The following is a 13,545-nucleotide window of genomic DNA, read 5'->3' as shown; positions in this document are numbered from 1 at the left end:
GTAAGTAACACCGAACACGAACGCTACATCAGAAGACAGAGTTAAATGTTATCCCTACTGTAATATGACAGCACCATGTATCAATATTTGCAATGTTCTTTGCACATCTGTTTAGGATAAGATGAATATCCTTATTAAAAATACATAAATAATCAGGCATAACAAAAGGGCCAACTGCCATATTTTGGCTTTGCTCATCTGAATTCCCAGTGGTTATTTACTTAGCTATAATCCTTCATATAGGAGGTTTATTTATTTATTTAGACAAGGGATTGCTGGAATCCGTCAGGATTAGTCAATCAGCAGCATCCCTGTGTTCCAAATGCATGTTTGTTAGCATCAGAATTATACTGCCTGACTATTTGGTGCCTGAAGTAAATATTTGTGCTGCTGAAGGTTAAACAGATTAACAGGGCTGAAGCCAGGGTGCTCTTCTGATGCATTTGAAAGCTTAAGTTTTGCTGATCATTTAAGAAGCACTGCTAGGAAAAGGATCTCCACCCCTCAAGTGGGGCAGTTACAAAATGTTGGAATGTTTTTGGTATGTGCATGCATGTGGCTAACGGTAACCAGAAAAAAAAAGTGAGAAAAAAGGCAGGTCCCTAACCTTGCTATATTGTGCTCAGGGACATCACTTGTGAGCTTAGCTTTGCCCACTCACTCCCATTCTGCATATGCCAGTTTCCAAGAATGCAGCACCACAGGGCAGCCCCAAGCACAACCCCAGAGCAACTCAGGTTTTCCGTTTCAGGTTTTCCGTTTCTCAGCTACCCTAAGGCAATCTTATGCCTTATCACCCAGGTCTGATGCACACAGAGCAGGAACAGGCTGGCAGGGCATACTTCACAGCAGTGCTTCTGGGCACAGTATAAAAGCAGCATACACATGTCCCAAATAAAATGTCCCAGTAGTTTAAGGAACAGACCTAGTTATAGAAAAGGACTCGAGAAACCATAACTTCTGGAAGATTGCAGGCCACTCTATTCTACCCCACTAAGGAGGTAAAACAAAACTGCCATTTCATTTCAAGTTCTTGTAAAAACCAGGAGGAAAATAAATCCAATTTAAAAAGGTGGGAAAAAAGAAAGACGTTTCAGCTAAAAAAAAAAAGTCATGGCTTCAAACTTTAAGAAAAACATTTACACACAAGCCTGTTTAGGCACTAGACTATGCCCACATGCACTATGTAAGCAAGAACTACAGGTAGGATTTCTAAAAGTGCTCATCATCAACACACCTCTACTCTCACTAAATTCAGAAATAAATTCTTAACTGACAACACTAGGAAGATGTTCGTTAACTCTTTGCTAATCCCACCCTGTCTGTTTGCAGTGACTTTTTTCAATAACATTTTAGGGCCTATTCCAAAGCCCAATACCAATAATTTTTAGATCATAACATAATTTAAATATTAGTAGCATGGAGCTAAACTGCAGTAAAACTTAACTGTTGTGTGTTTAAAGAATTAAAAGCATAGTGGTAAGTAATGTTAATAAAAAAAGAAGAGCCTTCTATGTATCCATAACAATAAACCTGGCATAAAAAGGAGAGCTTATATGGAAATAAGCAAGCACTTTACATTCCAATTTTAGTTGGCTCATTTGACTGTGACTCCAGAATCAATTAAATTGATTTAAAAAAAAAAAAAAAAAAAAGGTTACAGGGCTTGTTGGTAATTCTCCAGCAAAATAAAGATCCTGTCTAAAACTATTAGGAATGTAACACAACTATTCCCACCCTCTTGTGCTCCCCTCCTTCAGCTTTCTGCCAGGTGCCCCCTCTCCCCATTGAAGTACATTTGAGATTTTATGTCTTGTTTACTACATTCCAAAAGAAACTTGAGTGCTTACAAAGGTGTTTTCAGAAGCTCTTTCTAGGCACAGAGTGCCCCCCACCACACATTTAGTTTGAACAGATGTAGCATGCCTAAGAAGTCCTCAATGGTTAGTCTCTGAAGTCTGGAAGAAGTGTCAGATTTGAAAGCTACATTTCCTACCTAAAAAAGAAAAAAAGAAAAATCTCCAGGGAGCCTTGATAGAAATAAAAAGCACTCTCTCCAGATCCTTCTCTCACACTATTATGAGATTTTTTATTTTTTTTTAAATTAGAATGGGGACTAAAACTCCAAAGAATTTTCACAGATGATTATACATGCACATGCAGATAATTCTCTCAGCCGGACTTGTTAACCTTATTAGCCAGGGACTGGGATTCTTCTCATAGCAGACCTAAGCTGTTCAAATGCAGACCTGAGAGAAATGAGATGGACCTTGTCAGGAAGAAACACAATGCAAGAGCCAGTGCAGAGGCAAACGTGATCAGATTTTAGGAAAGGAGTCAGAGAAGCAGCAGGGTAGATCCACATTGTTCATTAGGAGTGAATTTCCATCCTGACCAGAGGTAAAATGCATGGCCTATGTGCATTCATGGCCCATGCAGGCCTACAGAGGCACTTAAATGACACACAGATTTTATGCTAAGCCTCTCTGCATGGGCGAAGTACAACCTATTACAGCAAGCTGGAGCGTGGCTTTCAGTCAGTTTCACACTGGTCTCTCAGACTGCCAGGCCTCCAAGGGCATACTCACACTCAGCCCAGAGATGCAAATAGCTTAAAAAAAAAAAAAAAAAAAAATCATTTTTTTAAATAAGAAAGATGTGTCCATTTTCAAAATGTGTCCACCGCCCCCTCTGCTTGGGGTGACGAGTGTTCCAATGCCCAAAGGGCCCATCAGCCCTCCTTTCAAATCCTTCCTTTGATTTAAGCTGTCTTTCTGTTCAGTTCCCCACCCCTTCCCTCCTAAGACAATGTCCAGGACTTCCTTTGCATTGTCCCAAGCATTTACTTGGTCCTTAAATAACAACAATACTACTGTCATCCCTGGCCTTCATGCTTTGCCATTTTGGAGCCAGCTGCTGAGAAGTTCCAATTTCCCTTAAATAAGCTCATTACTCCCATATACACAGTAACAGGGTGTATCGAATGCAGGCAAATTCAAGGACATGCCCCCTCATGAATTTCATAGAGTAAGATAAGCCTGTGAAGTTTGTCCTTGGTGGGACACAGTTACTTTGGTTTATCTTCAGTGAAGAGGCTTCCCAGTTTTCCACACACAGCAAAAATGACTCAAAACAGAGGCACTGAACAGGTTAAAGTTTTCTCTGTCACGTCTCAGCTCCCTTTCCAGATTAGGGGAACAATGAAGTCTCCATACTCTGTGATATTGCTAATGCTTCCTGTGGGGATAGCGGTGCCTGCTGAAAAGAGGATTATGATTATGGTTTAGGAGAAGCGCGCACTGTACTGCCGCGGGAGGCAGAGAGTTATCAGGAAAGAAACTGAGCTGCCCCCAAACTGTACACATGGGACTACTGCTTGCCTTGGGTTCTGGCTGACAGCTCTACTTCAAATCACACACCCGCTTATCAGACATGATAATGGAACAGCTGAGCCATGAAAAAAAGAGATACAGACAACTTGTATATAACATCTAGTGTTATAGACCATCCCACCACATTCATCTGCATAAAGCAGTAAAGGACAGAACACAGCATAGTACAACCTCAGATGTGGCCACTGACATCATAGTTACGCCTGTTACTTGGGAAAGTCTGCAAAACACTTTTCCCCTGTTGTTAAAGCCAGTGTGTCCCTACACTGACAATTATATGGGGTGTATTAGACATTGTGTCCATTAGACCTGAGCAGAAAAAGCATGCTTAGGAATGGATCTAGACAGGGTATAGCAGCACAGCTACCCCCCATCTCCCCTTTCTGACCACATGGCAGCAACAGCAGCCAGGAATTTTTTTAAGTCACAAAAAAGGTAAGAATTCCTCCCCCTTCCTTCCCTTTCTTGCTCAGAGGCACTTCCCCTTCACATTCCCATCTCCCCTGCCTGCCACTGCTCAAAGGTGTCCACTGTCCATGCAATCCTGGGGATAAGGGGAACTCCAGCCCTGCTCCAGCTTAGCTGCAAAGGAGCTGGGCTTAGCCCAAGACAACAGCAGTGACAGTGGCTGCAGCAGCCAGGCAGGTTTCTCTCTCCCTGCCTGGTCCTCTGGGGTGTTCTCCACCAGCCTGGGAGCAGGTGTGAGGAGGGGGAACCTGCCCACCAGCTGCCAATGCAGCTGCCCCAGGCCAGGCCCTGTGCAGCACAGCTGGAGTAGGAGAGAAGACCCCCTTCCCCTGAGATTGCACAGACAGTGGCAGACAAGGGAGGGGCGAACGGTAGGGGAGGGGAGTGGACTTGGGTTCAAACAGGGAGGAAAAGGCAGGTAGTGGAATTCTTATCTTCCTTTGGACTTAAAAATTGTCCCTGACTGCTGCTTCTGTGGCATGATCTGCCCGCTTTTGTTGAGGGGTGTGGAGAAGGAGGCTGGAAGCAGGAGGTGCATTGCTGCCCTTGCACTCCCTGTATAAAATCTTGGACTTGCTTCTGATCACATTACCTAAAATGCTAGTGGTCTGTCTCCATTAGAGCTTTCATCATTACATGGAGTCGAATCAGCTGCAGCTGCGGCAAAAAAAGTTCGCTAATAGTCTCTAATATAGAGAGGGGCAATAATACAGACAAGAAGTAAACTAGGAGATAATGGGTATATCTACACATGCACTTTACTGCCGAGTTGACTAATCAGCTCCACAGCAAAGCGTCACAGTCTACACATGCGCCAGTATTAGGGAGCAGTAAACTAATTAACTCTGCTGTAAGATAGTAGTGTCAGGGACAGTTCTCTCTTACAGCAAAGGCATTATGTGTGATCAAAGGCACATGTAGATGGGGTTTGCTGGTGTAACTAGCACCCAGTCCCCCCAGCCAGCTGGGGGCCAGACTCTTACCTGAACCTTGTGCCCCAGCCAGCCCCTCCACTGCCCGATGCAGCTACCTGAAGCCCAGACCTCTTCCATCCCTCCCCCACATATCCCCTTCAGCCCAGAGCTGCTGTACCCTGGATCAAAGTGCTGCTGTTACAGATGCACAGGTAGACACTGCTCCCGGGAGCAGTTAACTCCTGTTCAAACTGCTTAAGAGTTTATTGCATCACCTTCATTGCATGCATAGATGCACCAAATAGATTTCAAGCATACACATCTATCACAAAACTTTTCTATGCAAGACAGATTTTGAGCATGTAAGAATTCTACAGACACCCCACCTTAATTCCCATATGTGCCTTCAGTGATGGATTGGCCTGAGGGAATATGATTAGATTCACCCTCCTAGTCTAATAATCACATTGAGGGTGGAAAGTTTCCACCAGAGGTACTTTCACAATTTACACAGTAAAAACTCAAGGGCCCCTTTCACAGTTGTTTATACAATGGTTTCAGTCTTAAGCCTCACCTTTCAGATTCTGTTCAAAGGAGTTTTACTGATCCCTTCTAGGTCCATAAAAAGCCAAATAATCATTGCAACACTGTTAATGTGCAAACATCTTGGATTTTTGAATGTGTAGAAATCAATGGACTCCAACAAGACCTCAAAAATCCATCAGCACCTGCTTCAGCACTAAGTCACAGAGTCATCCCTTGATTTTTGTCCACTTTGCCCATTCCAGCCCAGCCCAATAATCACACCAAAATAATAGTAATAGTATTCCAAATGGCTAAGATAACAAAGCAAATCAACAGGTAACACACTCAAGGGGGACTACGAGATGCTGCAAACCCTTAATAAGCCAGGTTCCCTGGCTCCTTGAGGGGGCTAAGGGCTCTTATCCAAACAAGGCTGAATAGTCTTAATTAACCAAAACAAACCTCTTTGCCCAGGCAGTGGTGTGGTTCACATAGATATCTCCTATCCTTCACGCTGGGGCTGGGCACCAAGCTCTTCCAGATTCCCTCTCTATCCGGTTCTCCTTGTTGTTAATCTCTGTGGAGGAGGAGGAGGAGAAAATAAATAAAAGGAGTTGAAAGATAATGGATTAAACTGGCTTCCGGCTTTTCTACAGGCTACTAAAATAGGATCTTTCACAACAACTTTCCAGGCACAGGATACAGGGAAAGATCTGAATCCCATTTGCTCAAACATTTCTGACACTTTCCCATTCCCCAAGAACAAAGAAGGGGAGAAAAATGTTAGAAATAATGGATGAAATAAAGCTGCCGTCTTTCAAATCTTAATCAAGTCGTCACACGGACTCTGAGCCTTGGGAAGGCAAGATTTCAATCTGTTTCTCTACTTCACATCCAGAGAGAGCTAGCGGAGTAAACCTAGAGTTATGCAAGGGAACTTCAAACCTCAGAGGAGACCGCCTGCTTTATGGTAATAGGGGCCTCAGAGACAGTGACAGTAAATGCTTTGAAGCGTATCTGTTTTAAGAGGATTATGATGATAATTTGATAACAGGTTTTTTGCATACAAATGCAATGAGAGGGAAAGCATCTTTAGCAAAGAGGACAAACAAAGCAGAGGCAGAAAAACAACCTACGAAGTGATTCAAAATATTTGGGGTGCTTTTAAACAAAAGAAATGAAAAGCTGGAGGTTATCAGTTTTGGCAAAAGTGCTCTCCACACTCCACCAGGGCGACAGCTCTCCAAATAAGCCATCTTGCTTGACATAACATGGGAACTGGCAAGGCAAACTCCCACACCAACCCCTGACAACTGTTCTTCATCTCCTTCCAGTCTCTGAAGCTCATATAGACCTTGACTGAACCTGGAATGGAGATGGGATACTCAGAGGGATCTTCAGTCATTAATGCAAAGCAGAATATCCTATGGGCTGTCCTAAGCTTGTGCCACTGCTGTGACACAGAATCAATAAGCTGTAAATAACTGTTGGTCTATATGCCTTTCTTCTAGGCCCCAGATGCACTGTACTGCTGGCTAGAGGTACACTTATATTGGGACATGTGCCTGAGGGCCATGCTTAGGTTGGGAGCCCAAGAACAATAGGAAAGGAGGAGGAGGCAGCTCAAAACCACAAACTGCTCAGATCCACCCCATAGCCATCTGCATTATCTAACAGCCAGCTTCTGATGTGTAGCAGCAGGAGTATATGGATAGGCCTTATTTTGTTGGCAGTGGATGTAGGTGATGGCTTAAAATAGTATTTAAAGGTTTGCTTTTGGGGAATTGACTTGAATATATATATTCATTAGAATGGTTCACGGTGGGCAGCAGGGGCTAACTGATTCCTAAAAGCCATGGGTCTCATACAGTTTTCTGAACTTTTAACACAACAAGGCCAATGGATACACACACAGCCTGGGAAAGTGGAGGCGTGTACCACACTGTTCCATAACATGAGATAAAGTGGCACCAGCTTACAAGGCCTCAGAGCAGTGCAGCGGAGTTTTCTGGTTTTAGGGGAACAGACCAAATTAGGACACCAGTAAAGCCCCAGATTAGGATGTGGGCTTGTGATAGGTTTATGAAAATGGAATTTTGTCTGACAACACATGATATGGACAGTGTGATGACCAGAGAGAGAGACCAATCAACGATAGCCACAGATGAAAAGTCATCAGGAGGAGGAAAGACTACAAAAGCAGAGACCTGAGAACAGCAAAGGGCCCAGGTCCTCCTTCCCATCCTCCTCCCTGAGAGGGTCACCCATCCCTGGCCTCTGGGAGGGCTCCCCAAGGCCACCATGGACAGAGGGCACACCACCAGCCTGTCTCATCCACCCCACTGGGGGGGCCCTTGGCATCCCACCTTCAGGCTGCTGACATCTGACACCTAAGAGAGAACCTCAGGAGTGAAGCCTGAGTCCTGGCCAGATGCATCTTAACTCTGATGAGAGCCCTAGGATTGGCAGCTATAGAATTGATTGATTGTCTGTATTGTTTATTTTCTGTTATCACTGTGTATCAGTAAATTTGCCTATTATCGAATGGAAAGGTTGTGGTCAGTCTGAGGGTGGGTCATCCCTCCCTCCTCCCTCCCCCCACCCTAGAAGAAGGCATCTGTCCTCCCGAAACAAGGCATCTGGGTCCTAAATCCAGAGACAACACCAGGGGGCAGGAGGAAAGCCATATAATCATGGCTTTAGGAAATCTGTGGAGAATGGAAATTATCCTTTGTCCAGTAGTCCTCTAAACTCAGGCTAGTCAGTCAAACTCCTGTCCAACAAGTGAAAAAATGAGAGCAGATCTTCATGCCTGCCTCCCTTTTTGAAGATGCAAACTATGAGCCTGCAAAAAGTATACCCACTATTTTCCACCCATTGTTAGCTGTAAGGGAAAATCCTATTAGTGAAATGGCTAAATATCTGCAGACTTCTCTCTCTGTTGCCCTAAAGACTTCACTTTATCAGCTTCCAGATTGCAATTTATACATTTATAAAGCTGATCAATTGCTCTAAGCTCCTCAAAATGCAAGAAAAAAATATTACTGTCAAATGTTTATCAGGCCCAGAAGCCTAGGTGAATGTCATACATTAAAGAAATTAAAAAGCCTACATTCAAGATAGGACTAGAAAGTACATATACTGTATTTTAAAAAGGCTCTAATTAAAGTTTCCTCAATATCAAAATTCAATTTCTTTCAGGTTTTGCAAACACTAACTGCCTTGAGCAGAACACTGACTGCCTGCTTGCAGCCCTTGAGATCAGGTTATTACCAGCCAACTATGAGAAATTTAAATCCAGTATTAAACGTAATTCCCATTTAACCAAATCTTCATTGTGCAGGGAAAGCTGGCTGCGTATGAATTTGTGTGCACGTGCTTTCTGCCACATGCAGTGATCCATGTCACAAATGCCAGACACTAAAACCCTTACGCATGTGAAAGACAAAATCAGCCCTGGTTTCTAGAAAACTGCAGCAAAAAAGAAAGAGGGATGACAAGTAGGATGGGCCATGGGCAGATCTGGGATTTACTAAAAGTGGATGCAGCACACTGCCCCTCAAAGCATAGAAGGATGAAAGCAAGATGTGATTGGAGCCACTTGGTCAGCAGGGGACCTGGAGGAACCAGACAGGGAGCAGTCACATGAGGTGGAGTAGAGGGGCACTCCCTTATATCATTGCTGCCACTGTTCTCAGCTGACCTGGGGATGAAAGGATAGCAGAGCTGCTCCTACTCACTCCAGCCGGGGGTGTGGGAAGCAGTTGTGCAGAGAGCTAGGCTTGGTTGGGGACAACAGCAGTGGCATGCCTTTTCCTCCTACTAGACCCTGCTCCCTGCCCTCCTTTCCCTCAGTATTCCCCACTGGCCAAGAACAGGCACTGGAAAGAGGAACCTAGGCACTGCCGCTGCTTTCTCCATCTGATCTAGGAACTTCACACAGCTTCACACAGCTGTTCCCTACAGTGTGGGGCAAGAGCAGGTCGGTCAGAAGCAGCTCTGCCCCTTTTCCCCTGCCCCCATGCCTGCATCTGCTGGAGACAGTGGAGCAGCACACAGGCTCCTCCTTACAGTGCCTGCTCCTAGCCAGCAGGGGCGGAAAGCAAGTGCTGGAAACCTGCAAACCACCACTGTTTGGCATCCCATATAGCCACTGCTTGCAGTCTTTGGTTAGCAGGGTTCAAATTAGAGGGGTGCTTGGGGAGGGCAGAGCCCCCCCATAAGAGATGACAGCCCCCTGTAAGATCTGAAAATCATAACCGGGGGGGGGGGTTTCTCCGATTTTATTAGGGCATTGTGACAGGCAGCCCAATTTTTTTTGCAGACCCCCACAAGAGTCAAAGTGTCATTTGAACCCTGCTGGTTAGAGCAGAGCAGGAATAGTTCCAGGCCTTACAGATTCATAGATGCTAGGGCTTGAAGGAACCTCAGAAGATCATCGAGTCCAGCCCCCTGCCCGAGTGGCAGGAAGTCAGCAGGGATCATAGGATCCCAGAAGGATAAATATCCAAATATCTCTTGAAGGTGTTCAAGGTAAGCGCTTGAACCACCTCCAGCAACAGCCTATTCCAAACCTTGGGGTCTTGGACAGTAAAGAAATTCTTCCTTACGTCCAGCCTAAAACAGTTGTGGAGGAGTCTGTGACCATTTGACATTGTTCACCAGAGCACCCAAGGGATGACAGACTTTCCCCCAGATACTGGTAGTCACCCCGATAAACTTGTAGGTGGCCATTAGATCACCCCTGAGCCTGTGCTTTTCCAGGCTAAAGAGCTCCATGGCTCTCAGCCTGTCGTCGTAAGGTCTGCTTTCCTGACCTCTGATCATGCGCGTGGCTCTTCTCTGGACTCTCTCAAGCTTCTCCACATCCTTTTTGAATTGTGGAGCCCAAAACTGGACGCAGCACTCCAGCTGCAGCCTCACTAAGGCCGAGTAAGGGGAGAATGACGTCCTGGGATTTACTTGAGAAGCGCCTATAGATGCAGGCCAGCGTTTTGCTCGCTTTACTAGCCACAGCATCACGCTGAGGGCTCACGTTCATCTTGTGGTCAAATCAGGACCCCTAAGTCCCTTTCATCTGTAGTGCTAACCAGCATAGCACTGCCAAGCCTATAAGCACGCTACAGGTTTTTCCTCCCAAGGTGGAGAACCTTGCATTTTTCGGAGTTAAACACCATCAAGTTCTCGTCTGCCCATTTGCTGAGCCTGTCCAGATAAGCCTGGATCACCTGCCTGTCTTCTGGTGTGGATGCTTTGCCTCAAAGTTTAGTGTCATCTGAACTTGGCCAGTTCGCTTCCGATACCAATGTCTATGTCATTAATGAAGATGTTAAATAGTATAGGCCCAACGCCAGAGCCTTGAGGGACCCCCCTGGTCACAGTGCAGTACGACGATTGACTTCCGTCCACCACCACCTTCTGAGTCCTACCGCAGAGTTAATTCCCCAGCCAGCAGATCGTGGTGAGGCCGAGGCTGCAGTTAGCCAGTTTTGCCTAGAGGTGATCATGGGATACCAGATTGAAGACTTTTTCAAAGTCAAGATATATGACATCAATCTCTTCTCCCTTGTCCAGATGATAGGTCACCCGGTCATAGAAGTAAATGAGATTGGTCAAGCAAGACCTACCTGCAATAAACCCACGCTGGCTATCCCTTAGGATGTTGCCACCAGCCAGTCTGTTAAGGATGGCCTCTTTGATAAATTTTTTCTAAGACCTTTCCCAGGATAGAGGTCAGACTGATGCTTGCCAGTTCCTTGAGTACCCTGGGGTGTAAACTGTCAGGGCCAGCTGACTTGAAGGTATCCAGCTTCTCAAGGTGTTCCTTCATAAGGCCAGCACTGATGGAGGGTAAGGGAGCTCCCTCACCCAGGCCTCCCCACCCCGTAGAGGGCAGGGGGGTCCCATGGGACTGGTGAAAAAATGATGCAAAAGACCCATTTTTAGCAAGTTCGCTTTTCCTGGGTGTCAGTTGTCCCATCTGATTTAGCAGGGGTCCAATGGTGCCCTTGCTTTTCCTCTGGCTCCCCACATATCTAAAAAAAGGACTTTTTATTGTCCTTGATATTTGTAGCTAGCTGGAGTTCCATCGCAGCCTTGGCTTTCCTTATTTGTTCCCTGCAGGTCTGAACCAGTGCAGAGCAATTCTCCTTGGTGCTGGATCCAGTTCTCCATCCTTTGCAGGTCTTTCTTTTAAGATGCAGGACGTCCGCTAGTTCCCTAAAGAGCCAACGGGGCTGCTGTGCCCTTTTGCTGCCTTTCCTCCAAGACGGGATTGACTTTGCTTGTGCATCCAGAATTGCTCCCTTGAGGAACAACCACTCATCCTGCACTCCTCTCCCCTTTGGGTTGTGGCCCTTTAGGGCCTCAATGACAAGCCTCCTTAGCTTGTCAAAGTCAGCTTTCCTGAAGTCAAGGACTTCTGTATTACTGACTGACTTGCCAGCTTCATGGCAGATGGTGAAGGTGATCAGCTCATGGTCACTGTCACCCAGGTTCCCTTTGATCATTATATCACTGATTAGGTCATCCCCGGCTGCCAGTACCAGGTCGACCAGCACTTTTCCTCTTGTCGGCCCGTAGACTTCCTGCGTCAGACAGAGCTTATCTATGCATGAGAGAAAGCTATGTGACTGCTCGGATTTGGCCGAGCGCTCTTCCCACATGATGTCTGGGTAGTTGAAGTTTCCCATGACAACCATGCACTGGGAGCATGTGGCCTCAGCCAACTCCCTGGAGAACTCCTGGTCGAGGTCTTGATCCTGGGTGGGAGGTGTGTAATAGACTTCCACCGTTGTGTCCCTTGTGCCGTGTTCCCCATGGATTTTCACCCAGAGGGTCTCAAGTCATCCACCCTGGGCACCAATGTCAGCTTGCAGGGACACGTAGCTTTCCTTAACATAGAGAACTACACCCCTGCCCCTTTTGTTCACTCTCTCTCTTCTGTACAGGTTATAGCCATCTATACCCATGGCCCAGTCATGGGTGGAGTCCCACCAGGTCTCCGTTATCCCTATCACATCATAATTATTTGAATTTAGCAGGAGGACAAGTTCATCCTGCTTATTCCCCAAGCTCCTGGCATTTGTGTATAGGCACGCAAGTGTCCCTTTGGGGGCCCTTGCCTTGCCTACAGTTCATTCCAGGGCTGGGGCAGGGGTGGGCTCCCTTGACTACCTTAGCCTGCTGGCTTTGCAAGGGTTGCTCAGCAAGCCAGCAGTGGCAGTAGTCCCTCCAACAGGCTTAGCTGAAAGCCCGGTGGAGCAGGTCAGTCAGTCTGGCTGTAAAGAGCCTCCTCTCTAGCAGAGAGAGGTGGAGGCCATCCCTTTCCAGCAGCTCACTGCCTCTCTCTCCAAAGAGCAGGCTGTGGTCATGGAAGCCAAAGCCTTCCCGACGACACCAGCACTGCAGTCTCTGAAACCCCCCTGCTGGGAAGACAAAGTACCGTCCCCAGCCTGCAGTAGTAGTCTGCCCTTACCCTGTGCACAGATCTGGGGGGCACATGCCCCCATGTCTCCCAGACCGGATGCCTGGTCCCACACCCTACCCTGCCCTAGCTGAGCAGTGACTGCCCCTGCCCGACTCAGCCCCACTCGCTCCCTCACTGTGGGGGCCTCAGTCTGCCCCTGCCCACATGCCCCTTCCCTCCCCCACCCCTTTTCCTCTCCAACAGACTTACCAGCTGGATGCTGTGCTTCAAGCTGCTGGGCTGCACTGCTGGACATGTGCATGCTGTGGCTGTACCCATGCAAGTGGCATTTATCAGCGACGTTATTGGCCACATGAGCCAAAAAAGTCGATTGCTGATAATGTCAAATTTCCTTTTATCAGTGCCAATACAATATGGACTCATGTATTGGTGCACCTCTACTGCTTTAGCTACTAATACTTAATACTAATATACTAAATGAATATTTAACTATTCTTTGGATCAAGAAGTGAAATTTAAATCCTTCCCTTCCCAGCTAAATTCCAAGGCAGTGGACAAAGCTAGTTCATTAAAAGAGTTTGCGTATGAGAAGCTACCATGGAGTAGCTGAGGCATTGTAAAACCCCACCCTCATTTATCTTCCAGTAACTTGTCCATGCATCCATGCCTAAGGAGTTGTTCTTTTTCCTCACATTCTCTGTTCCAATTAGTGTTTCAGTATTTTATACCAGCTGCAAGTTTGACCAGGACAGAGTGAGAGAAGTGCATTCTCCCCTAGGTGGGTAGGGCACTGTCCTCATGGGCAGATCCAGGGTTT

General features: G+C 46.4%; 1 protein-coding gene across 7 annotated transcripts in view; it reads right to left on the bottom strand.

The window, feature by feature from the left end:
* Positions 1–13,545, bottom strand: part of TSPAN18 (tetraspanin 18) — a 207,477-nt gene that overhangs the window by 159,348 nt on the left and 34,584 nt on the right. For 6 of the 7 annotated variants that reach the window (XM_090032985.1, XM_090032982.1, XM_090032988.1 and 3 more), the window contains exon 2: positions 5,762–5,876. The exons of the other annotated variant lie outside the window; for it this stretch is intronic. The gene's annotated coding sequence lies outside the window, so the exon portion shown is untranslated. The remainder of the gene's footprint in view (positions 1–5,761; positions 5,877–13,545) is intronic. 7 annotated transcript variants of the gene reach the window in all.

This window comes from Crocodylus siamensis, chromosome 2, assembly GCF_052110815.1.
Source record: "Crocodylus siamensis isolate JL-2025a chromosome 2, ASM5211081v1, whole genome shotgun sequence".
NCBI lineage: Eukaryota > Metazoa > Chordata > Crocodylia > Crocodylidae > Crocodylus > Crocodylus siamensis.
Note: the sequence above shows the minus strand (reverse complement) of the source record. Positions and strands in the feature narration are given on the sequence as shown.